General features: G+C 51.1%; 1 protein-coding gene across 1 annotated transcript in view; it reads right to left on the minus strand.

The window, feature by feature from the left end:
• Positions 1-21,366, minus strand: part of LINGO1 (leucine rich repeat and Ig domain containing 1) — a 75,276-nt gene extending 53,910 nt beyond the window's left edge. Inside the window, exons 1-2 of the mRNA XM_030317643.1 lie at positions 21,235-21,366; positions 9,125-9,210 (exon numbers count right to left, since the gene is read on the minus strand). The gene's annotated coding sequence lies outside the window, so the exon portion shown is untranslated. The remainder of the gene's footprint in view (positions 1-9,124; positions 9,211-21,234) is intronic.
• Positions 21,367-27,525: the final 6,159 nt, after the last annotated feature.

The raw sequence follows: 27,525 nt of genomic DNA on the forward strand, positions 1-27,525 counted from the left end.
TTTTGCCCTAGAAGAAAGATGTCCACTGGGCCTAGGTAACCTCAGGTGGTATCTCCTCCTGGAAGCCCTCCAGGACCCCTCTCCAGGTCAGAAGCCTTCTCTGGCTCCTACAGCCCCCATATCCCCTGTATTTCCCTCCATCACTGTTCTGTAATCAAGGGCTCAAAACGCAGATGCCCACAGGGGCCAGAGAGGAGGTGACAGAGCGTGAATGGGCACCGTAATGCTACCGGGAATGGCAGGACCTGAGAAAAATGGAGAGCACATGCCCTGATGGAGGCAGCAACGCCAAGTGACGTCATGGCCCAGCGATCCACCTCCCGGGGTAGACACAAGAGAACAGAAAACATGTCCCCACAAAGACAGTTACACAAATGTTCACAGCGGCATTATTCATAACTGCCAAAAAGAGGAAATGATCCCAATGTCCATGAATGAATGCATAAACAAAATGTGGTATATCCATAAAATGGAATATTACTGGGCCACAAAAAGGAATACTGATATGTGTTATAACATGGAAGAACTTTGAAAACATTATCTTTAGTGAAAGAAGCCAGACCTGACAGGCTACCTGGTGTATGATTCCATTTTATTTGAAATGTCCAGACTAGGCAAATCCAAAGAGAGGAAAGTAGATTAGTGGTCGCCAGGGCTTTAGGCATAGAGAGAGGAGGAGTAACCACTAATGGGTACAGGGTTTTCTTTTAGGGTAATGGAAGTGCTCTGAAACAAGGGCAATGACTTTTGTCACTCTTGTGAATACACTGAAGAAGACTGAATTGTACACTTTAAAATGGTGAGTTTTGGGGAATGCAAACTGGTGCAGACACCCTGGAAAACAGTATGGAGGTTCCTCAAAAAACTAAAAATAGAACTACCCTACGACCCAGAAATTGCACTACTAGGCATTTATCCAAGGGATACAGGTGTGCTGTTTCGAAGGGACACACGCACCCCCATGTTTATAGCAGCATTATTGACAATAGCCAACGTATGGAAAGAGCCCAAATGTTCATTGATGGATGAATGGACAAAGAAGATGTGGTGTATATATACACAATGGAGTATTACTCGGCAATCAAAAAGAATGAAATCTTGCCATTTGCAACTACGTGGATGGAACTGGACCCTGTTATGCTAAGTGAAATTAGTCAGTCAGAGAAAGACAAAAATCCTATGACTTCACTCATATGAGGACTTTAAGAGACAAAACAGATGAACATAAGGGAAGGGAAACAAAAATAATATAAAAACAGGGAGGGGGACAAAACAAAAGAGATTCATAAATATGGAGAACAAACTGAGGGTTGCTGGAGGGGTGGTGGGGGGGGGATGGGCTAAATGAGTAAGGGGCACTAAGGAATCTACTCCTGAAATCATTGTTTCGCTATTTGCTAACTAATTTGGATGTAAATTTAAAAAAATAAAAAATAAAACAAGTTATAAAAATAAAATAAAATAAAATAATAAAATAAAATGGTGAGTTTTATGGTATGTGAACTGTATCTCAATTTTAAAAAACAAAATTGTTTGAAATGGAACAAAACAAATCCACAAGCCACATCCCTGGTTGGGGCCTCCAATTTCTGTCCCCTAGTTTACACATCTGTCTCTCCCACAAGAATAGAGAGTTGGCCCTACCTGAGGCCCCTCTGTGGTCCCCAGAGCGGGCACCCAAGAGCAGGCACTGATCCACAACAGTGGCCAAAGCAGCACACATCTTGTGCTTTGCAAAACCTCCCTCAGGTGGCTCTGGCCCAGAGTCACAGCTGGGTCTCAGGCAAGGCCACTAAGGCCCAGTGTCAGTTGACGTCCTAAAGTCATACAACAAGCTGGAGGCAGAAATGGGCAGAGGAGCCAGGCCTCCACAGGGCAGCAGGTGGCCAGCCCCGAGTGGGCACAACCGTGCAGGCAGTTCTGTTGCTGCTTCCCACCTCACAGCCCCCCAGGTTCCCCAAGCCTCAGAATTGAGTCCACTTGCTGGATCTGTCCCCAGTCTCCACTGGGGCCCTGAAAGCAGCTCAGCCACAGCAGTGAGGCCCCTTCCCTCACTCCTTCGTCAGCACCCCCAGCCAGCCCACAATTGCTTCCCATAATCCCTAGGCACAGCCCGCACCATGACCTAGACACCCAGTTTCTTAGAGGCCCAGCACGACGTGACTGGACGCTCAGGGTTGGCCATGGGCAGAGGCCGAGCTTCAGGTGCAGAGTGGCACCGGGGGGGTGACCAGCCATCCTGGGACTGACATATATGCTAAAGTGGGACAGTCCTGGGCAAAACAGGACAACTGGCCACCATACCTGGAAGGGCCTCGTCCCCTTTCTCTGCCCTGGTGGGTGAGCCACAGGGAGAGGGGTTTCTTCTCCTGAAAGGTCCTTCTCTCTCTTCCTCTCCTGCTCACCTTCTTTTACTCTGCCATCCTGACTCCCAGAACCTTCCATCAGCAGAAAGGAATCCTCCCTGGCAGCATCTCCTTCAGGTCCCTTAAGGACAGCAGTTTCCAGAACCAGCCCTGAGATCCCATGTGTTTGCGGGGATGCGGTGGGGAGGGGCCAATAGAGTAAGGCCCTTCATCCCTCCTTCGTCTGCAGCCACCCTGGAGCCATCAGCTCCCTGAGGCAGGGAACTGTTTTCTACTTGGTTCACAGCTGTGTCTCCAGAAGACCAGGTGCCCAGTAAACATTTGCGGAATGAACGACTGAGTCTATTTTCCGCTCCAAGCTTCCCCCACTTCTTCGAAGTGCTAAAGAATAAAAGAGGGGAAACTCCTGGCCTTGGGAATAAATTCTGAAGTCTTCAAGTGGCCATGGAGGCCTCCTCCATCTGACCCCTCACACCTCTCAGCCACCCCCCAATTCACGACAGGCCCCAGCCCAGCACCCGCAGAGACCCCAGCAGGTGCCCTACCTGGAGGTGCTCTCGAACCTGCTCACAGATACTGAGCTCAGCTCCTCCCCTCCTGGAAGTCTTCCTTCATCACTATTTGCACCCCTCCCAAGGGGCTCCCTGCCCAGCTGAGCCCTTGCAGCAGCCCCGGGTACAGGAGAGAATGAGGGAAGAGCTCGGTGTGTGCCTGACGCAGGTTACCTGGGACCTGGGTCGGCTTCCCGCTGGAAGGGTGTCTGGGAGTCTCAGGGTCTGAGTGCCAGCAACTGGTGTAAGGTCAGGGGGAGGCTTACAGAGGAGAGGAGGGGAGGGAAAAGACAGAGAGGAAGAGGGGAGATGTAGGATTCCAAGAAGGCTGTCAGAGTCCACACGGTGATTAAAGTGGTCGGGTGGCCAGTCACCTTCAGATACATGATATCCCCCAAAGACACAGATCACTGCCCATGCGCAGAGTGAGGTTAAAGGAGGGGAAGGAGGCCCTTATGGGAGAGAAAGGCCAGCTTTACACAGTCACATCTTTCTTTACCTCCTGCCCTCATGCACCAGTGGGCTGGGAGGCTGTCGGGTACCTATCTGGGGCCTCGCACTAAGTCCTGACCCTGCTCACACCAAGCCCTAATCCTGGTCACATACTGAGTCCTGACCCTGGTCTCACATGGAGCCCCAATGCTGCTCACACACTGAGCACTGACCCTGGTCACACACCAAGCCCTGACCCTGGCAGGGTAGACTGGCCCTCAAAAACCTAGAAGAGGTTCTAGACACCTCAGCCTCTCTCCTATTACTACTCCTCAAGGCTTGGTGACAGATCTGGTCTACGGGTGTCACAGACAAGTTCCAGCTCTGAGTGACTGCTGGCAGCTGGTGCCCAAGGTAGCTAATGGGTGTCTGATTTCCTGACCTTCTCAAGACCAAGACTGAGAATGTGACAAGCCTCCTCTGATACCAGGACCCAGCAAGTATCTAATAGATGTCAGCCCCAGTCCCGGGTTTCCACACAGTAGCTGCCACTCCCCTACCCCCCTCCCCTCCCACATGGATCCAGCTCCACCTCCCTCTCTTGCCCAGGGCCCAGAAGAAAGCTGTGAATTGCTGGGTACTGGCCTCCCCCCCCATCACCCCTCCCCCTTCCTGGCCTTTCCCAGCCCAGATACACATCACACCGGCCCCCATTCAGTGTCCTCAGCTGGCTGTCAGCTAATCCCTGCAGAGGTGTTAACTGATAATTAAGATGTGAGCTGTAAACTTAAAGTGTGATTCCCTGCCAGGAGTATTCTGGTTTTAACAGGTTCCTCTTCAAAATGGGAAAACCTTCAAGACCTAGGCAAATAGCAGGCAGGGAAGCAGAGTTGGGCGGGGTGGTATATTTTGGGCCGGAAGCCCTTCTAACCTTCCTGGAAACCACTCCCCTTCCCCTCTCCCTTCACCTGGGTGGATAGAACACAGGCACGGGAGCAGAAAGCTGCCTCCCAGTCTCGGCCCCACTTCCTAAGAGTTGATGCCATTGGACATGTGTGATGAAAACCTGCCGAGCCTCAGTTTCCTTGTCTGCAAACGGGTATACGACATACATACCAACCCCGCAGAACTGTGCGGGCACACAGGAGGCCCTCAATACTGGACAGCTCCCGTCCTCCCTAACTTCCCTTCACTTCTTCCCTCACTGAAGGCGACTGTGTCAGCTTGCATTCCTGTCCCTGCACACTCCACCCTCATCCATCACCAAGCCTCGACTTTCTCACAAAGATCAGTGCAATCGAATGACGGCAATGGAGCTGCAGAGCAGGGAGGAAAGCTTACTCGATGAAGTGTCAAAGCCAACTGGCTGGTCTTTTAGGGAAAAACACTTCGATCCCTACCTCAAATCACACACCTAAAAACAGTCCAGGTGAACTACGGATTTAAATATTTTCAAATATCATAAACGACTAGAAACAACATAAGACAACATTTTCAAAGCTTTGCAGTGGCCAAGGCCAGAAACTCTAACGGAAAAGAGTGGCAGACCCTGACTACAGGACAGTTTTCAACATTTCAGGGTTAAGAAAAACTCTATAAACTTAAATGACAACCCCCCACACACACACACACAAAACTGTAAAAAACATTTGCAACATACTACAGATAAAAGGTTAAATCCCTTAACCTCTTATAAATCAATTTGCTCTTGCAAGTCAATAAAATGTATTTCACACAACCACCGCCCACCCACCCCCAATCACTGAAGCCAAGGTCATCTGTGATCTCCCACAGCTAATGCATGATCAATGCTCCCTCTGCACCTTACTCAAACTTATGCTTGACCCCTTGGCTTCCAGGACCTCATACCTGCTTGGTTCCCCTCCACGTCACTGGTTGCTCTTTCTGACTCACCTTTTTTGGTTCCTCCTCAGCTCCCCAACTTTTAACTGAAGGAAGCCCCAAGGCCAGGTCTTTGGTCTTTCTTCTCTTTTCTATTTATATTCACTCCTTTGATGCTCTCAACCAATCTCAAGGCTTAAAATACTACCTTTATGCTGATAACCCCAGATTGTGTCTCCAGCCCCAAACTGTCACCTGAACTCCAGCCTCACACATCCAACTGTCAACTCCACACTTCTTGAATGTCTACTTCGCATGTCTCCAGCCAGGGTGTGCTACCTAGGCAGTCACACATTGTCCCTGAGTGTGGTTTAATGCTCTACTGTTACCACTTGGCGATTCTTAATCATTTTTTAAAATAAAGGGCCACCATTCCATTTTCATTTTGCTCCAGGCCCCACACATTACATATCCAGTCCTGTCCACAGGTGAGCTCTTCTCCTTCCCTACATCAAACTCATTCTTCCTCCTCGCTGTCCAGTCTGTTGATGTCCAGTCTGTCGCTGCCCTTCCAGATACTCGGGCCCAAATGCTTGGAGTCATTGCTATGGACTAAATGTGCCTCTCAAAAGTCATATGCTGAATCCTAAACCCCTAATGTGATGGTACTTGGAGGTGGAGCCTTTGGGAGGTAATTAGGATTAGATGAGGTCATGAGGGTGCAGCCCTGGTGATGGGATTAGTGTCTTTATAAGAAGAGGAAGAGTACACCAGGGCTCTCTATCTCTCTGTGGTGCACAAAGAAGAGGTTCTATGAGCACACAGATGGAAGCTGTCTATAAGTCAAACAGAGGGTCCACACCAAGAACTGAGTTTGCCAGCACCTTGATCTTGGACTTCCAAGTCTCCAGAAGTGTGAGAAGTAAATGTTGTTGTTCAAGCCACCCAAGCCTATGGTATTTGGGTATGGCAGCCCAAGATGACTAAGACAGTAATCCCTGGCTCTCTCTGTCTCACACACCACCTCATCCAATGTGTCAGCAAATCCTCTTGGCTCTACCATTAACACGCACCAAGAACCTCTTCACTTCTCCCCACCTCTGCCAAGCCCCCCTGCTCTAAGCCCCCACTGTTTCTTCCTTGGATCACTACCACAGCCTATTGACTGATCTCCCTGCTTCCCTGGCCTTCACAGCAGCCAGAAGGATCTGGTTAAAATGAAATTCAGATCACGTCATGTCACTATTCAGAACCTTCCATGACTCCCTTCTTCATCCTGAGTAAAAGCCAAGTCCTCAGGGTGGCCCATGTGGCCCTGTGTCATGTGCTCTTGATCCCTCTCTGGCCATACCTCCCACTCTCTCTCACTCCCCATGTTCCAGCCACTCTGGCCTTCTCACTGAGCCCTGCACGGACCAGGCCTGCCTGGCACTGAGGATCCCAAGCTGTCCACCTGATTCAGTCTCTTGCTTCCTGCCCGTGTCCTGAAGTGCCACCTCCCAGCAAAGTCTGACTACCAGATCCAGGCTCCCCAACATTCCCCACCCCTGCCCTGCTTTATTTTTTCCTCTTTTGCACTTAACACTACCACACACACACACACACACACACACACACTCATTTATCTGTTATAAGTTCCATGGAGCAGGTCTGTTTCATCAGTTTTGTTTACTGCTAGGTCCCCAATGCAAACAGTGCCCAACACATAGTAGGTGCTCAATAAACACCTACTGAATGAATGAACAGATATATAGAAAAATGAGCTGAGGACATAACATGAACAGGCAATCCACAAACGAAGAAATTAAAATGGCCAACAAACACATATGAACATGTTCAACCTCATCAGCAATCAAAGAAATGTAAAATAAAAGCAGTTTTACCTAACAGATCAGCAGAGATTTAAGGTATTGCTAATGCCCATGGTTGGCAAGGATGAGGGGATGAAGCCTCTTGCACATAGTAAGTCGGCACAACCTTCTGGAGGTTGACCTGGCTGTACAGATTAACTCCTGTAATGTGCATGCCCTCTGACCCAGGCAGTTCACTTTCAGAGACACTCCTTAAGGACTCATAACCCCAGTGCATGGCCATGTACGAACTGGGAGGTTCCCTGAAGGAGATATATAAACAGCCAAACACTGGAAACAATCTAAATGGCCACCGACAGGATTAACAATTGATATAAGGCTTAAAGACCAGCCAAACAACTGGACATAAAAGGATTTGAAAGAACTCTGGAATGACCTACACAGTATGTTGTTAGATGAAAACTCAAATGACACAGCAGTATAATTAGGATGATCCCATGCTTTTGCTTTTAAAATATGTTTATAAGTGCACAGACAAAAATTTTGGAGGAATAAATATTGAACTAATTAGCAGTGTTTAGTCGTGGGGAGGAAGAGATTACGGACAGGCCTCGAACTGCATGCTCTACATACTGCTGGATTGTTAGATGGATACATAGATAGATACATAGATGGATGGATGGATGGATGGATGCATGGATGAATAGATGGGTGGATGGATAGATACATGCATGCATAGATGGTGAGTGGGTGGATGGATGGGTGAATGGATGGGTAGATGGATGGATGGATGGATGGATGGATGGATGGATAGGTGGGTACATGGATGGATAGATGGTACATAGATAGATAGATAGATAGATAGATAACATATAGAGAACATATATTACATTAGTAGTCAGAAAAATGACTCCAACTGCCAAGAAGACACTTCTGTCACCCCAGTGTTGAAAGATACAGAAATAGGACATTCCAAGCCCTCCATTATCTGGCCCTGCCTCTTCCCTGTTCCCCCCCCCCCCAGCCCCACACCCCATGCACTCTGGGTTCCAAGCACATGAGACAATTTTCTATTCTTGGTTCTTTTTGCAGCTCCAGGCCCGTCTCACAGCTCTGTTCACGGGTACAGAGGCCCAGCCAGCCCTACCTCATGGCCTCCTTGGCCTGGACTCTGCTGTCAGAGAGCCAGAGAGGAGAAGACAGGCATCCTGAGAGCACAGTCAACAGCCTCCAGCGGGAACCCCCAGGGCTCTGCCCCAGATTGGCCTATGGGAACCTGGGGGATCAGGAGATGCCCACTGATTGTGACCTATTCAGGCTTGGCCACCCCTGGGTCCAACACATCCACCACAGGCACTGGAGACAGCTGATCCGAAGGGGCCAAGGTGGACCCAGCAGGGAGGACTCCGCAGGAGAAGAGGGGCACTGGGGCCCCCTCAGGCCCACTCGGGTTGCCAGATTTAGCAAAAATCTGGGGACATACTTATGCTAAAAAATGATTTGTTGTTTGTCTCAAGCTCAAAATTAATTGGATACCCTGTAAAGTTTTCTGGCAAGCCCAGCCCCAAACCCATCCCACCTTTGGGGCACTTGGCCCTGAGCAGAAAGCCTTCATCTGGGGTGCCCAGGAGCAGCAGAGAAATGCCAAGTGGCTTAAAAGTCAGCTGGGCTGTTCCTGGTGCCCAGGAGGAACACCTCTGCCCTGGAGGGGTCCTGCATGGAGTAAGAGCTGTCACTCATGGAAGCACACACACAGGGCTAGCATGGCGACTCTGGCAGAGAAACGCCAGAGTGACAGCAAAGGGAGCCCCACAGAGACAGAAGTACCACAGCCAAAGTACTTAGCAAGTGTGTGCAGTGAAACGACACAGAACAAACCGCAGACAGCAACCATGTCAGAAAAACCGAGGCTGGCAGAATTAGATGTCCTGGGGCCTCTCAGTGTCCCCAAGTCCCCCAGGAGGCCCTGCTACTGTCAGGGCCTTCAAACCACACCTGTGCCCCACACCACTGCCCCTGAGAGGGGCTCATCCACAGAGGGCCTTCCTGCTCCTCACTCCCAGAGCCCTCCCACCCAAAGCAGAGGCGTGAGGCGACATGAGTCCCCTTGCTTTCCCCTTACCTGGGTCAGACGGCGCCGGGAGGCAAACAGATCAGCCTCTGGGGGCCCGGGGAGCAGCAGCCTATTGGTCGCGGTCCCAGCATGCACTGCAATGGGAGAGCAGGAAGGTTAGTGCAACTATGATGGGCTTCTGCTAGTCAACCCAGGATGTCTGGCCTCTGCCTCACCAGCACCCACAGCACCCTTAGCAAGGTCCCAAAGGCCCCCTACCCCCGGGCCCTCCGTGCCAGTCCCCTGTCCCAGCCTGCAAGTCTCTGGCTGGCTGACCACTCCTCCCCGCAGGAGGCTCCCTGACCCCTCTCCTCCTTGTCAGGGCACCCCTCCATCACATGGCCCTCCTCCTGCACGTGGTCACAAGCTGCTGTTTCCTGCCTGCCCCCCTCACCCTGCCCTGCTCCCTGGGCTGCCTGACCCACATCAGAGTTTCGGTCACCCTCTATATATGCCCCCCAGTGGTGCCATCATGCCCAGAGAGAATGGAAGCTCCTGCCCTCGCCTCCTCCCTGGCACAGCACCAGCCTCTCTCTGCCTGGCCCCCACCTCCTCCTGATCCTCGCAGGCCTGGCTCCTTCTCCTCATCCAAGTGTCCAGGTTCAGTTCCAGACACCTCCTCAGAAAGCCCTCCCTGACCTCTGTATGAGGGCGGCCCTCCTAACCCGAGTCACACTACTCTGACTGATGTCACTCCAGTTTCCCTGTCTCAACAACCTCACAGCGAGCATTTTTTTTTTTCCAGGCAGGTTAATTGAGCTACAATTTACCTAGAGTAAAATCTACACTTTCCAGTGCAGTTCTGTGAGTTCTGACAGCTGCATGCAGCCATGTTACCACTACCACATTCAAGGTCTAGAACAATTCTACCACCCGAAAAGTCTCCACGTGCTGTCCTTTTGTAGCCAACTCCTCCCCAACCCCAGCCCCTAACAACCACTGATCTATTTTCTGTCTTTATAGTTTTGCCTTTTCCAGAATGGCATACAAATGGCTTTATCTGTATGTATCCTTTGGAGCCTGGCTTTATTCATTTAGCATATAATGCATTGGAGATTTACCTTTGTTGTTTCTCTGTTGTTCCAAATTTCATTCTTTTTTATTGCTGAATAGTATTCAATTGTTTACCCATTCACTAGCTGAAGGACATTTGGGCTGTTTCCAGCTTTTGGTGACTATGAATAAAGCCACTATAAATATTCACATACAGGTTTTTATGTGAACATAAGTTGTTACTTCTCTTGGGTAAATCCCTAGCATTAGGATTGCTGGGTTATATGATAAACATATTTTTAACTTTATAGGAAACTGCCAAACGGTTTGTCTTCTCTTTTCTCTTTCTTTCTCTCTCTTTTTTTTTTTTTTTTTTTTTTTTTGCCAAACTGTTTTCTGAAGTGGCTGTGCCCCATATTGCAGTCTCACCAGCAACATATGAGAGTTCTGGTTGCTCAGTATCCCAAAGCTTTTCTCATCAGGCCCTGCCAGACACTCTGGGTTTCCCTGGCCTCGGCCACCCCAAGTGGAAAGAATGAGCCAAAGTCATGGCCTTGGGTCTTCTGAAACCCTTGCTCTTAGTGGTCCCACAATATCCCTTGTACAGAGGATTTTACTGCTCACTAACGTCTGGGTGCATTTCCTCCATCCCAGCATAGTGTCCCCTACACTTTCTCAGCGCCCCCTTGCAGTGAGTTGAGGCTATATGAGAAGTTTTGGTCGGTGGGCTAGGAACAAAAGTGGTGTGTGTCATTGCTGGGCCAAAGCATTTAAGACTCTACCACTTTCTCTTCTTTGCCACAGTGACTAGAAGAGACCATGTGTTCCAGGTAGGACAGCTACAAGATGGTGGAGCTTCTATCAGCCTGGGCCCATACATGACTATGGACCAGAGTCTGCCACCCTCCCCACTTCCCACACTGGATGTATAATGGAAACAAAGGATATACTGTAAATAAAGGAAGAAAGAATAAGGGAGGCTTTGTTGCACTAAATCACCAAGAGTTCCTAAAAAACCTGTCGGTTTAGCACAATCTTGTCTTTCCTACCATATCACCCCTGGCCACTTGGGGCACATGACCTGTATTTGGTTTGAGGGGATGCTTGATGACTTTCTGAGTGAGAGAACTAAGCTCCATTTGGGAGCCCCTAAATAACTAGGATTTCAGTGGGGGGCAGAAATATGTCAACCCCCAGTTTGAAGGGTTCTCTATCCACAAGGAAAAGGGGGAAGTTTCAGGGCCTATAGCAGGATCCACCATCAGGGCAATTCCCATCTGGAGAAGGGACGTGTGAGCAGAGGCAAGCGGTAGCATCTCCATGACAGTGGGGCCTTGGCTTACATTCAAGGGCTTGAAACGCACTTTAGAACAAAGGCTGGGGCATCCTCAGAGCTCTGCCCCTGACTCTGGTCTAGGATCAGCTCTAGAAAGGCCCTGGGGCCCCCTATGAGTCTGCCCTGGATTGACAACTGGGGGTGGGGGACTCTGACTCGTGGCCCTGGAACCACGAATGACAGCAAGCTTCAAGCTTAATTATACACTTATATTTTGAACTTATCGGCACTTTACTTTGGCAATTATCACCTGAAATGTTGTGTGCTTCTGTGGGACCATGCAGGGAATAGGGAGAAGAGACAGTCCCTCAAGATAACAGGCTCTGTCAAGCGACCTGAGGGGAAATCCCCTAATGTCCACAAATGCCCCTGTAACTTCCTCAATTTTTCCAAGAAGTAAGATCTGGCTGTAGTAGAATATACTCCCTTCCCTCCACCCCTCCTGAAAAACAAAAAGGGTACAACATGGCTTCCTTGACGCCATTAGAAAGACCCTTCTATCATAAGGGCAAACTTGAGAAGGTTCTTAAGTGTGAGCACCGATGCTGGTGTCAGTGTGTATCCAAAGGCTCATCTGGCTTTGAACTTTGGCCAGGCTAGTTGGAAATCACAGCACGGCACAGCACCCTATAGAGGTACTATGGTATGCTGGGGAAGGGGGCTTGGGTTGGAGGTGGGGGAAGGTGTTGAAGAAGCCCTTGGGACAAAGCCAGGCTTGGTGGAACCTGGGGACAGGCTTGGTGGGACCCTGGGGACATGGTGACCAGGCTTCCCCAAAGCAGTCATAAAGAATCTTCTGCCAGGGCCTTGGGGTGGGGGTGGGGGGGCGGGTCTGTAGTCAGGTGTAACAGTCCCCTGGGAAGGACTGGAGTGAGTTCTGCCATCCGTTGGGTCAAAAATAAACAGGTGTGACTGATACTATGCAAATGAAAACAAAATCCTACAAGAAACAGGCAATAACTGCTCCATTCTTAACCACAAGGATTTCTTTACCTGGGAGCTTATTTCAATGATGAGAAATCCTTAATGGTGAGTTTGGTGATTTCAGTGATAAATTTTTAATTGGGTGCAGACCTGAGGTTTTACCCTGGTTTGAACACCTTGCACCCACCCCTCACAGCCACAGGATGTGCTTAGATATGCTCGTGGGAAGAAAATGTGCTCAAAATTTGCTGTGCTCTCTGCTTTTGTTTCCTATGGGCAAGTTTTCTGGCCAACGATTCTGAGAATGACTCATCCTGGGGTCAGGGATCCAGTGATGGCTCATGGCTAGAGTGGAGAGTTGGCTGGACTGGGGTCAGCTCAGACCCCCACCTCGAAAGTGCACCTGAGCGTCTATACTCAGGGAGGAAGGAGTTTTAGATCTGGATGTTATGGTCTGGTTCTCAGAGACCGGATAATGTTGGGATGAATGCATGGGCTTGCAGAAAATGCCTGACTAGAACTGCTTGGGGGAGGATTCCCTGAGTGCAGAATGAATCGTTCTCCTCTGAATGGTTTTTGCTGAATGACTGGACTTTAATTCACTGTCTGTGGAGGGCTTGGGGGCTGAAAACAGAGGACAGAGGTTCAAAGGCAAATGTTGAAAGAAGTTCCCACAGGGAAGAGCTGGCATAGGAGAGAGGTGACAGGTGGAGGGAAAATGGAGGAGGAAGAAGATTGAAAAGAGGGACAGATGCAGGTGAGGTGAACACCTTGCTATCATCATCATCGGAGTCATTGTGGAGAGCATCCAATGAGCCCCGAGGGGGCTCAGCACTTCATAGGTGCTAACACATTTAATCTCCACCAACACCCCACAAGGTGAGTACTGTGATCATCTACATTTTCAGAATGGGGAAACCGAGGCACGGAGAGGCAAAGTAACTTGGCTTGTAAGGAATGGGGCTGCATTTCCTACCCATGCGGTCTGGTTCCAGCACTCATCCTAAGAGTCCCGATAAAACTGGGTTGGTCAGGTTAGAAATGAATGAAAGGCTCCTCAATGATGTTGGTGGGTATTCTGCGTGGGTGGTCAGATCTAAGTTGTTGAGAAAAATCCCCTTTCTGTTACTTACTAGCTCTGTGGCCTTGAGCAAGTTACTTAACCTCTCTGGGTCTGGTTCTTTATCTGTAAAATATACTTCATATGGTAGTTCAGATTAGAGTGCGCGTGTGTGATGCTGCCTACAGTACCTGGCAGAGAACAGATAATCCACAGAGTAGAGCCCACACTATACCCCCTCCATGGAGCCACAGTCTAGACACCAATCTCCAGAACTTGAAGCATGTATATGCGTGTGCGTATGTGTATTCATATGTGCCGTGCTCCTGCCAAGGTGAGTACTCGTGTGCACCTGCAGGCATTTCCCTCCCTAATCCTGTCCCCGATTTAGCCATACACCCGGGCATCACCCCAAAGTCCTTTTTCTCTCCCTCTCTCATCCTCGCATCCTATCATCATGGGCAGTCGATCCCAGAATATTTCCCAAACTCACCTTCTTCCCGTTTTCCCCTACCCCCACCCCAGCACAAAGGTCTCAGCTGCTTCCTATCCTCTTGCTGTCCCCCCTCCACCCGTGCTCCTCACAGTGGCAATCCGAGTGACCTTACCCAGTCACCCATCTGACCTCCACTTAAAACCCTTCCAGGAAGGCTGGCCAAGCAGGATGTGAAACTCACAAGCCCTGAGGAGAAGTCTGACAGATCTGACTAAATAAAGATCTAAAGCTTCTATATGGCCAAAGAGACCATAAACAAAGTTAAAAAGACAAACAGCAGACTAGGGAAAATATTTTCAACACGCACAACAGACAAGAAGTTTTAAAATTCCTAATAATCTAAAAGCTCCTTTATATCAATAAGAAAAAGGAAAAGGAAAAAAAGAAAGAAAAATGAGCAAAGGATATGAACAGTCAATTCACAGAGGAGGAAACACAATGGTCCATAACTGCATGAAAAGATGCTCAGCCTCGCTGGGGAGAAGGCAAGTGAGTGCTGAAACCACAGCAAGACGATTTCCTGGATTAGCAAAAATTAAAAAGCTTGATAATGTTCAGTGCAGAGGACGGCATGGGGAAATGGCCACCCACAGATACTGAGAGCGGGAGCATAACCTGGCCTGGCCCTTTGGAAGAGCACTGTGGCACTACCCAGCAAAATTTAATAAACATACCCTTCACCCGGGCAATTCCATGCCTAGAAATCAATCCCACACAAATGCTTACACATGTCAGCAAGACAGATACGCAAGGATGGTCACTGAAGCATTATTTGCAAGAGTGAAAAACTGAAGACAACCTAAAGATCCATCAACCCAGGAATAGTTACATAAATTACACTATGTCCAAACAAGGGAATATTAGGCAACCATTAAAAATACCACACACCCGTATGCTGGGACACTGACAGATGCCCACAACACACTGGGAAGTGAAAAATGGAAGTTATGGAATAATGTGCATAATACTATTCCATTTTTTTAAAAGTAATATACGGAGGCACCTGGCTGGCTCAGTCGGTGGAGTGTGCAACTTTTGATCTTGGCATTGAGTGTGAGCCCCACATTGGGTGTAGGGATAACTTAAAAATAAAATCTTTAAAAAAAAAGTAATATACAATAAATAAATTTGTAAGGCACAGAAAAAGTTCTGGAAGGAGGTACACCAGACCTTGACAGAATAAGATTTAAGGGCAAAGAGGGAACTTCCATACTTAACAGGACACACTTCTGTACTGTTTCAATGTTTTTGCATGAGCAAATATTAAAAAAGAAAGAAAGGGGAAAAAGTACCCCCTTTCATGGCCCTTCACAGGCAGTAGGACTAAACCCCTCAGTGTGGACCCAGGGTCCCTCAGGACACAGCCTTTGTGTACCACCAGCTGGGATCGCCTCCTGGTCTATTCCGACCTTAAGTCTAGACACAGCCAGATCCCTCGTATGTCCCCCAAACTGCCTCTGGGTCTTCATCTGTGTGGTTCCCTCGTCTGGGTATGTCCTTCACTGCCCCTGAGCCTCATCTTTCAAGTTGGTGCTCATGTGTCACCACCTACTGGAAACTCTCCCTGAATGCTGGGCCCTACGCAGCCTCCAGGCTCCCTCCCATAGTGATGGTGACAGTCAACTGCCAGGATGCACACGCAGTGTGTCTGTGTTAGGGCTGTGCTATGTGCTTTACACTGTATTGACTCGCTTAATCCTTAGAGCAACGCTAGGTAGGTTTGTCATCACCTCATTTAACAGATGAGGAAACTGAGGCACGGGAAGACTACATGACTTGTTCTAAGTCACACAGCCAGTCATCAGCAGAGCCAGTGAGTACAGCCAGGCAGAGTGCCCATGCAGCCATCCACCAGCACTGGACTACCCTGGTACCTGTACCTGGTGGCCCCAAGACTTTCCTGTGAACCCCAAAGGTGGGTTTGCCTTGTTCTTGCCCTCCAGGACTTGGGCACAGGGAGGTCTGCTGGGGCCAGAAGCCTGCCCCCCGTCCTCACCAGCCAGGGCTACAGTGAGCATCTGGCAGGCCACGGGGCTGGTCTCCTCAGGGGGCTGGGGCCACTGCTGTGAGAGGCCGTCTGAGCCAGAACTGCCGAGGAAAGGGATGAGTTTGTAGAGGTGCAGCCCCTCCCCAGACAAGGACCCCGCTACCTCCTGTGCAGCTTCTGTGCGCCAGGCTCTGGGGGTAACTGGCCTGGGAAGCCAGGGCCCTGCCTTTCACACAGATGCAAGGTCAGACACAGGAAAGCCAAGAGCCTAAGATGGGGGGGGGGTGGGTAGGAAAGAGCTGGAGGATGGTGCTGGGCAGGGGTGGGGGGGTGACTTCTGATCAGAGTGAGAGCAGACAGGGTGTCTCCATGAAAGAAGTGGCATCATTTGGGCCCAGCCTAGTAAGACGAAGGGGGCCGGAGCAGATGGAGTTGGGGAGGGGAATTCAGGGGCCTGGAACAGCTTGGACAAGGGCCTGGAGGTGGGAACGTGTGGGGAGCCCTGGGAAAGAGTCCTTGGATCTGGCTGGAGGATGCAGCAAGGAGCGAAGGGGCAGTGGATGCGGAGGGGTTTGGGGGGGAGGTTTGGGGAGAGAAAGAGGGAGGGGGAACTGCCCAGAGGCGAGGTGGGGGTAATCTGGAGGGGTGGCTTGGCCTAGGATCTGAGCTTGTCAGGCAAGCTTCACCTTTGCACTTGGTGGTGTGACTGGGGCCTAGTTCCTGACCTTGCCTGGTTCCCTCACCTGTATAAATAACCTCCCAGGCTGTTGAGAGAATTAAATGAGGCAGTGATTTACCGCACCCAGAATCCAGGCAGGAGAGATGAACACGTCTGGGGCAGCATGGTGCCTGGGACAGAGGGGTGGCTTCCTGGGTGCATCTACCTGTGCAGCATGAACTGGTGTGTGCGCATGGCCAGGAGAAGTATGCAAATGCAATCCTTGTGTTTACGTTCATGATAATGTGATTTCAGACTCTACTTTAAAGACCTAAGAGAGGCAGAGCCCCACGGTCTTGAGCAGGTCCCTGCCCCACATGGGAGCAGTGGGCAGCTGGCTGGGTGGTTTCTCTAGGCCTGGTTTTTCAGAAAGGAAAGAAGAAGAGGGGAAATGGGCCGGAAGAGGAATCTAGAGGGAGGGATTAGCAGAGGGGAGGAGTGGGAGGGTGAAGAAAGCAGAAGACCCTCGTTCCTGGGGCTAGTCCCCTACCCAGACAGGACCCTCCTCTCTTCCCTCACTCCCTGCTCCTGCTCCAGCCGCATCAGGAAGCCCCACACGCCAGTCTGACTGGCCCGGGCTCAAGCACCGAACCCCCAGCCCCCACCAGTGCTGGGGCTGTATTCGCCCAGGTGGGAGTGGAGGAGTCAGAAGCTGACTCCTGCCCCCCAGGGTAAGTTCATTCCCCTGCAGACCACAGAACAGCAGTGTGCAGGCCCGCAGGCAGGCGAGCACTGGGAACCCGCCCCACCCGGCCAGCCGTGTAGCATTAGGGCAGTCCCTGCACACCTCGTTTCCTCCTCATGCAATGGATAAACATGCTTTCCTTGTAAGGTAACGTTATCAGCCCAGTGCCGGGCACCCCATCAACCCTCCCCACACATGAGTCCCTTGGTTCCTCCAGAGCTGAGGACGGCCTGGAGGAGTCACAGCCAGTTCTTACGGGAGGTGGGGGGGGGGGGAGAATCGCTCACCCTAGCACCCCCGCCGCCCCCCGCTGGCACCATCCTCTTCACCTCTTGCAGACCAGTGTCAGCCTCCCCACTGGCCCGCCTCCAGCACCTCCCCCTCCCACCTGCCTTCAGAGGAAGCTCTTAGTACAGATCCTGGGCCCTCAGCCCTCTGGGCCTCCCCCACCTCAGTTCTGATCACTCAGTGCCTGTTTGCTTGTCGCCTCCCCCACCGGCCCTGTGGGCAGGGACCATGTCTGACTCATCTCGGCCGTTCCAGGGACTAGTGAGGGGCCTGGCACAGGAGTCCTGCCCACAGGCAGGAGAGCTGGCAGTGAGGATGGACAAATAGGGCCCCTCACCCCTCCCACCCCAGCACCTGTTACTCAGCTGGCATGTGCGTGACAATGCTGGGCTAAGTGTGGGGCTGGGATCAGGGTTCAGTCTAGGACTGGGATCAAGGTTCAGTCTGCCCAGGATCAAGGTTCAGTTGTGGGTGTAGGGTCAAGGCTCAATAAAGGAAGTTCTCTGCCTCTCCACCATGAAGGGCTCAGGACTCCCCCTAGCCTTACCCACTGCTTGAAAACAACATATTCTGCCCCTGGGGAGCTGCAGCCTGTCTTCTCAGTCCTCATTATGCCCACCCTCTACCCTGGCGAGGACCGTTCTGTGCTCCATTCCAGACAGCTATGCCGGGATTCTCATATTCCCATTACCCGAGCCACCACCTGACCCCTGCAGAGGCAGCTCAGGGGCCGGTGTGGGGGGAGTACTTCCTTGCATTCCTAACTGGCCTTCAGAAACACAGCAAGGATGGTCAGCCTTCTGGCATCACTGCCAGAAGTGTTTTGTGGGTTATCTCAGATTTCTCGATTATCCACCCCACTGCCCTCACTCCATCAGCCCTGATAAAGCCAACGGAGGTAAACCCAGGTCTGACAACACGCAGGTGAAGGTGTCCACTGGCCCGTGCATTGAAATGTGATCCCAAAATGCCTCCATCTGTCGCAGTGCCTCAAATCCCTCCTCTGTGCTCTTTGCTTTAAGCCACGCTTGCCGACCCCCCTCTGAAACCTCCATTCCGGGTCCGCTTTCAGCTGCCTGAGTGTGGGGACTGTTGGATCCCCTGGCCCTGGGAGACTCGGGGCCTACCCGGTCCTGGCACTCGCAGGGCTCAGAAATGGGAGCGGGGTCAGAGACGGCCCTGGGTGGACATCAGAGCTAGGCTCACTTCCAGGAGCTATGGTGCCGGGGCAGGGGCCCGCATCCACCCTGCAGCCCCCAGCCACGCAGCCAAGCCCCCCACCATCCCTGGCTGCTACTCTTCAAGCAGAGGGTCAAGTTGGTTTGCTGGCAAGACACATGGTTCTCATTTTAATTAATTAAAGAAAAATCTAATCACTGCATTAAACTTCTCATTACTCCACTTGAATACCCGTTAAGTAAATTTAATTACCAGAGGATTGGGTTTCCCAGCCTCTTTCATTAGCTTCTGATAAGATGAAAAGGGGGGAGGAAAAAGGGTAGGAAGCAGAACAATGTCATTCCCGACCCACGGAGGGCAGGGTGGGTGCTATGCCGGGGCTACCGTGGTCAGGCTTTGGTGTCTCCTTGGGGACAGGCTCAGCCCTAGGCCTGGGGGAGACTCTCCCACCCCAGCTACCCTTAGGAAGGGGAAAGCCTAGTATTTGGCTGAATGTTTTAGCCAAGGCCACTCTTGGTTTTTGATACCCCACCACCTTCTAAAAGAGTTTGAGGCTGCCGAGAAAGCACAAGCTGAAAAATAAGAAAAGAAATCAGAAAAAGGAGAAAATGAGAGAGAAGTCAGAGGGAAGGCGACTGAGCAACTGTATGTATGCCAGCATCCTCAGCACTTCTCAGAAATGGGCCACAAACCAGCTATGAGCTTCCTAGTGGCCAAGGCAAAGAGAGCAACACACTCTGGCACTGCTGTAGGAACCCACAAAGTATTCGTGAGGAAGTACACACTGGGCCTTGGCCTTTCCATCTGTAAAAAGGGTGCAGCTGGAGGAAGGACTAAAGGAGATAAACATTGGCTGGAGCAGTGAGCAGAGAGGGAGGGACCCACACAGGCCTGAAAAAGAGGATGGGGTAGAGAGCAAGGAAGGGCATAGTAGGTGGGGGAACTGCATGACTGACTAAAGTTGAAGGGAGGAAAGAAGAACGATTAGGGAAGAGGCAGGGGGCACAGGGAGGACACGGAGGCCTGGGGTGGAAAAAGATTCTCGAAAGGCGAGTGGAAGGGACTGGCATTGCTGTCTGGGGCCAGAGGAGCAAAAGCCAGAGGAGGCAGCAGAGCAGGGCTCCTCTAGGACTGGCCAGGCCAGGGACACGGATCCTGCCTTCCTGTATTAAGTGGTGCCTTCCCAGAGCCCCTCCTCAGCTCACTGCACCCCCTTCTCCAGAGAATTGCCCTCTGCAAATGGGGGCCACCCACAGGCACCGCAGGCATGGCCCACAGTCAGTGACTGATTGATACAGGGGTACAAAAGCCTGGCCACCTTGTCTAGGGGACAATTCTGTGGTGTCAACTCTACACCAGGGCCCCCTGGACCAGCCCAAGGCCACGACCTCACTCATGGGGCTCTCATACCTGCCCCAACTTCTTCTCTTCCTCCCTTTTCCCAAAAGCCCACCCTCAGTGAACCTCATGTTCACAAATCCTTGTCTCAGACTTTGCTTCTAGGGATCCTGACAATACTTCCTACGCAGCTCCTTCCAAGTTTGAAGGAAACAGGATGTTCCAAACTCCCCAGGAGAGAAAGGGAAGGGGCACAGAAAAGGATTTACTGAGCACCTGCTATAGACACCAGTGCTTCCCACACATCGTTTCAGGTAGTTCTCATAGCACCCCTGCCAGGTGAGGTTCATCGTCAGGTAAGGAAACTGAGGCTCAGAGAGGCATAGGGATCTGCCCAAGGACCCACAGCATATCTGTATCTATCTGGAACTGACTTTAAGCTGTCCAAGCTGGGGAGACTCCACCGATCATTTGTTATTTGCCTCCCTCACTTGGGGGCAACTCCTTCTACCAGCAGGACCCCAAGCTTCCTTTGGGGAAACACCCTGTCCTCATTCCTGGTCACATGGTTGGGGAAGGACAGACCCTGACCCCCAGTCCCTTTAAGTTTCCAAGACCTGTGGACCCAGCCAAAGGGGTCAGGATGATCCAAATCCTGCCAACAGGGCCCAAGAGATCAACCCCAGGGCTTTTATTTGTTCTATCAAGAAAGCAGATTTTGTCTCCACCCCTGACCCCAGATTTAAACCTGGAAGCATACTGCCCCAGAAACCGTTGGCAGACATCCTGTGACCATGTCATGTGAAATGCTCATAGAGGTGGAGCCACCACCAAGGAAGAGGGAGCAGAGAAATGCAGACAGAAAACAGGTCCTGGCCACACTGTTTGAACCGCTGGATGAAGCCCTGCCAGAAGCCCCATCCACCTCTGGATACTTCAGTTACATGAGCTGATACTTGTATTTTATTGAAATAAGTTTTTTTGCGATGTGCAACCAAAGGGATACGGTGACAGATATGGTGTTCAGAAAGGTATCCTTCCTATTCCAGAGACCAAGAAGGCTCAGCTAAGTATTCCCAGGAGCCAAGAGAGAGCAGAGTGGGGTCGCCACCTACCGTGACTGCTACTGTGCCCCACTGAGTCCTGAAGCTTGAGGCGTCCCCGGGCTGGGGTGAGGAGTAGACTCGGAAGCTGGTCCAGGGGCTGGACAGGGACAGAGCCCTGGAGATGCAGATGGGAGGCTGTGTGGCCTCACAGACTCAAGGCAGCCAGGACATGGCCATGGGATCCCTGGAAAACAGGAGAAACCAGAGTGAGCAGTAGGGTTCATATGGGGACAGAGGAGCATTGGGCACAGGGGCAGGGCAGAAGGCAGCCACGCTTCGGCAAAGGCGAGACCAAAGCCAGCCAAGTTTCTCTCCGCTTACTTCCTCTATTCCCCTGCCCTGGGTACCTCTCCCCCGCCCCCGTGCTACCTCCAGGCTGCAGAAAAGCAACTGCAGAAGGTGGAAGGGGAGAGGAGGGGGCAGGTGTGGCCAGAGCGGGTATGTCAAGTGGTGGTGGGGAGGGAAGCAGCTTCTTCCTGGTGCCGTGGGCTCGCTTCTCACAGCTCCTCTCCCAGCAAGTGCCCAGAACCGGGCTTAGGGCCCCAGGCAGCCAGCGCAGGGCAAGATGAGTGAGGCAGCAATCTTTGCTCTCTAGGCCAGACTTCTAAAAGAATCCAGAGAGGACAGCGCAGAGAGCTGCGGCACCTGTCCTCCAGCTGCCCTCCCGGCTGAGAAATCAGGAGACCACCTACTCTGTCTTCATGCCGGCCTCCCTTGGGCACTGTCCCCTGCTGGGGCCACCTCTCTTGGGCCCATATTCTTGCCCAGCTTCTCTCTTGGAGAAAGACACAGGACATGGATATTTCAGACTCTGGACACTACCAGAGGCCCTGGCCTGTGGAAAGCCACTAAGTCTTGTTAGGTCCTTAATGAGTCCTCTGAGCTAAGGGCTGTTTGCCCTCTTCTTAGTTCCAGAAGAAGGCATGATGACTGGCACAGTCCTGCAGAGCTTTCTGCAATGATGGGAATGTTCTATACCTTTGCTGCCCAATGTGGTAGCCACCGGCAGCCACAACTGGGTTCTGTTGTGCACAGTGTGGCTAACTAAGAAACTGGTTTTTAAAGTTTATTTAATTAATATTTATTTATTTATTTATTTATTTATTTATTTAAAGTTTATTTTTTATTTTGAGAGAGAGAGAGAGAAAGGGGGAGAGAGCACGAGCACGCGCGAGCCAGGGAGGAACAGAGGGAGAGGGAGAGAGAGAGAATTCCAAGCAGGCTCTGTGCTGACAGCATGGAGCCTGTCATGGGGCCCGAACTCATGAACTGTGAGATCACGACCTGAGCCAAAATCAAGAGCTGGACGCCTAACTGACTGAGCCACCCAGGTGCCCCTTAATTAATTTATATTTAAATAAAAATAGCCACAGATGGCTAGTGGCTGCCACAGGGGACAGCACAGCTCTGGACCAAGCCTGTCTCAGTCCCTGGCCACAACACTTGAAGAAAACTGAGGTCCAGAGAAAGGAAGGGATTTGCTCAAGGTCATACAGAGAGAGTGTGTGAGAGAGTGGCAGACAGACAAAGGAAAAACCAGAACCTTGTTCCCCCAGCTCCTAGTCCCACTGCCCGCCCCTCAGTCCTCCCGATAAAGCAGCCTCAACGAATGTCACTGAAGTTGCCTGGGGAAATCATCCATCAGAGGGGAAGTGCTCCAGCCACAGAGATGTTCACGGAAAGGTTATTTATAGCAGCAAGATACTGGAAGCTGCCTAAACATCCCACAATAGAGATGACAAAGTGCGTTGTGACACCTCTGCTCAATGGAATATCACACAGCCATTAAAAATGATAAACACAGAGGCTGGTAGCAACACGGAGCTATAACAATATTGAGCAAGAAAACTGAGAAGACGGATGAAGGTGGGGGCTGGGTTGCAGTGCTGTGCAGGGGCCCTGTGCTCACTGAGCCCACGTGCATCCGTTACCCCTCACCCTGTGCAGCAGCATCATGGGGTGCAGATTACATACCCATTTTACAGACGGAGGAGCTGAGTCTTAAAGAAGCCATATGTGCTCCTGGTTACATGGGGGACTAAGGGCAGAGTCAGGGCTTAAGCTCTTGATTTCTGACCCCAAGGACAAACTTCCACAGCTGCCTCTTCGTGCCATGATGGCAGCATTATGAGTGTCCCTTCCTTTCTATTTATTTACTCCTTTTATTTAACAAACACATACTAAGTGCCAGGCACCTTTCTAAGTGCTTTATAAATGTTGACTCATGTAATCTGCATAAGAACTGTAAGAGGGCACAATTATGATGCATTACCTTTTTTTGGATGAGGAAACTAAGGCCTATATAGAGAGATGAAGTAACTTGTCTAAGGTCAAGAGCCCCTTCTACCCCCCCCCCCCAACATTTTCTGCAAGGTCCCAGTATTGTCGTCACAGGAAAAGGGCAAGGAGGCAGGCAGGGGACAGTTGTTGTCTTGGGTTGGTGAAAATACAGGTGTGTGTGTGTGTGGTTTTTTTCCCTTTTAAATTTCATAAAAATTCTTTCTGTGGCAATTGCAAGAAAAAGTTTCAAGAAATAAAATGAATGTATTGAAATATTTTTTAAAGCGCAAGCACGCACACAAAAATGAAAACACATCAAGGTCAAGCTACTGGTGCATCCAAGAGACCTCAACTGTGAACGCAATCCACCTTCTAGCAGCAAAGCTCACGTCTTCAGGCCTCTGTGCCCACTTCCTGCCGCCACCCCCCCCCACTCCCTCCTGCCTGGACGAGATCCTCACCTCAGAGGTCAGCGGGAAGCAGCCCTGTGAGGAGCGGACTTATCTAAACACCTCCCAGCCTGCTCAGTACAGCCCGGCAGGCCAGCGGGCACACTGCCCATGGTGTCCCTCCACAGGCAAGGGCTGACATCCAGAGGCCATGGCATCCAGGCCTCCACCTCCAGCCCCAGCAGCCCCATTCCACAGGTGGAGCAACTGAGGCCTAAAAGGTGAAAAAACTCACCAGAGATTATGCTGCTACCCAACAGGGAAACACATATGTGTGCACATGCGTGTGTGTGTGTGTGTGTGTGTGTGTGTCTGTGTGTGTGTGACCGGTATGCACATGCATGTAGTGCTTCAGACTCAGGCCCAGCCCTCTCATTAAAAGAGCAGATGATTCCAAGCCCCCCCCCACACACACACACACTCACTCACACACTCACACACACACACACGACATTATTAACTGCTCCTATATCCACAATTGTGTAATCTATTTCTCCTTGCCATGTTTCTGTTATTTTTCATTTTTTTCTCCAAATACTTACTGAGCACTTACTATATTCTAGGTGTACAATAGGCAGGACAGGAGGGGGGATGAGTGCTTGTCCTGAGGATTGAGTGGGGGTACAAAACAGACAAGTCTGATACTCTCAAGGGGATGGGGGTACAGATGATAAGCAAATAAATGAGCAAGTTCATTGCAAAGAGCAACAAGTCCAAATAAGATCATCAAACCAAGTAGTGTGAGAGAGGTCCTGGGGTGGGACTAGGGGTTACTCCAGCTGGTGGGTCGGGGGAAGGTCTTTGTGCAGACGTCAGACCTGAATTCACATATTCATATCCTACAGGATAAGAAATCCGTCTCTCCTTGGACAGGAGGAGGAGGGGAGCAGAGGTGGGCAGGAGCCCGGTGTTTCTGAGGAGCAGCAGGCAGGCCAGGGGCCTGGCATGAGGTGGGCAGAGTGTGGGCAACTGTGAGGAATGAAGCAGAGGGAGGCTGGGCCCTCGGGACGGAGGTAAGGGCTTTCAGCTTCCCCTCCAGTGTGATGAAAAGGCTGCGACTTTTCCTTCATTGTGAAAAGTTCCCTGGGGCTGCTGAGTGGAGACTGGGTTTAAAGGCGCGGGCAGGAGAGCAAGGACCCAGTGGGCTGGCTGTCACAGCTGCCGGTCACGTGGCGCCTGGGCCAGCTGAGGGCGGACTCAACAGATTCGGAGTGCGTGCTGTAGCAGAGCCCCTCCACAGATGGCTGGATGTGAGGGAGTGGGCAAGGAAAGGAATCAAGGATGACTCCTATCTTCTACCACACACACGTCCTGCTTTTACAACCACCCCCCCAGTAAAACTTAAACCATTAGAAACTGACACAGCAGATGAGCAAGGGCCATGAAAACTGCCCTCCCCCCCCGCCCATACTGAGCCTCACATCTTTCTGCATCTTTCTGCCAGAGCCCCTGCTCTGTTCCCTGGTCCTGTGTGTGGTCTGTGGGAGGAGCAGAGATTGGGTCCCACCCCCAGGCTGATAAGACTGTCCAAGAAAGAAGACAGGTTCGGGCAGGACAAGAGAGGCGGGTGGCTGGCCCAGAGCAGACCCTCAGCTGGCTGGGCCTGTGAGCACAGAGGCTGGGGAAAATCAGGCTTTGGAGCCCTAGCTCTGCCTCTTGCTAGCTGCAGGACCCTGAGTAAGTTCTGCCTCTTCCCAAGGCTCAGCTCCCTCCTCTTCCGAGAGGCAACCACAATCCTCCCACACAAGGCTGTGATGAAGAGTCAGTGAAATGATATATGTCAAGAACTGGCATTTATAAATATTAGCATCCTTCCCCTTTTGTTTTAAAAGGGGGGCTGGGGGCACCTGGGTGGCTCAGTCGGTTAAGCATCCAACTCTTGATCTCGGCTCAGGTCATGATCTCACAGTTTGCGAGTTCGAGCCCCATGTCGGGCTCTGCGCTGACAACACAGAGCCTGCTTCAGATTTTGTCTCTCCCTCTCTCTGCCTCTCTCTCTCTCTCTCTCTCTCTCCCTCTCTCTCAAAATAAATAAATAAACTTAAAAAAATAAAAAAAAAGAGGGGGTGGCTAAAAGAGCCAATTTGGGCTCAGACCAGTAGGCTTCACATCCATTCTAATAGAAATTCTAGAAGTGCTACACAGAACACAGGAAAGACAATGGCAAGTTTGACTTCAGTTATCCACAGAATCTCGCGGGATAACTGCATGTCCTCTCTTAGCTGTTTGAAAGGATGAAATGCATTCCAGCCAGCCATGAGCAAGGCCCTCATGACATCCTTGCGGAGGAGGCAGAAAGCCATGGGCTGGGTCACTCAGTGGTTAGCTAAATAACCACAGCCAGGAGTGTGGGAAAGTAGGTCACACTGGCTCCTGGGGAGGCTTCTCACTGGCACTAGCAGGGCTGGTCCTTGGCCCTGCCTGGAACAACTTTTCTGGCAGAGACTAGAATGGAGCCTTGAAGGTAGGTCCAGCCTAACGGGGGTCAATTAGGGAGGCAGGGTCTCTTATTCAAAGCCTTCCATGTGCCCTAGGAATAGACAACAGTATATAAGAGAGAGTTACCAGAACCTGGGGTAAACTCTGTGAGTAGCTCCAAGAATCACTACTATAGAGAGTGGCCAAGGACTCTAGTCGTAGACTCCATGGAGCCTAGTGGCCAGGAGACATAGAGGCTGGGTGAGCCCATTGCTTCAGCTCTGGAGACGGTGCACAGTGCAGTTACTTCCAGAACGCCATGCCCAGGCATCTATGTACCCATATAGAAGGTCTTTGATAATGTGAAATCTGCTCACTGGGGCCTTGACAGGAAGAGGTGGGCCTGGAACCCAGGTTCCCTGGGGAAGCCTCAAGGGCCTGGTCAGGACTCTGACAAAGACACTTAGCATTTATGTGCCCAGAGAGCAGAACTGAGCCCAGTGAAAAAAAGATTCTAGGGAGACAGTCTTTTGCCCATCATGAGGAGCAGTGAGCTCCCTGTCCCTGGGGGCATGCAAGTGGAGGTCTGGGGACCATGTATGTTGGGTGGAGATTTCGCACTAAATGGAGAGGTTGCTTTCAGCCATGTTTAATTCTATCAGCATATGAATCGGGGCTAGATTGCGTGGATCAAAGTGGGTGTCACACAGAGTGGAAAGAAAGCAAGGTAATGACCAGAATGATAGTTATCATTAGTACTACATTATAGATCACTGAACATGCCCATATATTCTCTAACTGGATCTTCTGCCCATCCCATGAGGCACACAGGACAGGATGATCAACCTCATTTATAGGAGGAGGAAACTGAGGCCCAGAGAAGAAACGGGACCAGCCCAAGTTCCCATAGCACATCAGCCCCAGATTCCCTCTGTGGTCAAACATCTAAGAGGGACTTCCCCTCCTTCACCCCCAGTGGTCATCCCACCACCCCTGCTCCAGAAAGTGCAGAAATTTCTCCTCCACCTGGGGTTTCATCCAGCTGCCAACACTCCTCATCCCTGATGGCTACAGGTTCTTTCTGCCCATCCCTGGGCAACCTGGGAGGGGAGTCCCAGCCCAGATGGCTTCTCCTCCCAGGCTACACAGGCCC

The sequence above is a fragment of the Lynx canadensis genome, chromosome B3, assembly GCF_007474595.2.
Source record: "Lynx canadensis isolate LIC74 chromosome B3, mLynCan4.pri.v2, whole genome shotgun sequence".
Lineage (NCBI taxonomy): Eukaryota > Metazoa > Chordata > Mammalia > Carnivora > Felidae > Lynx > Lynx canadensis.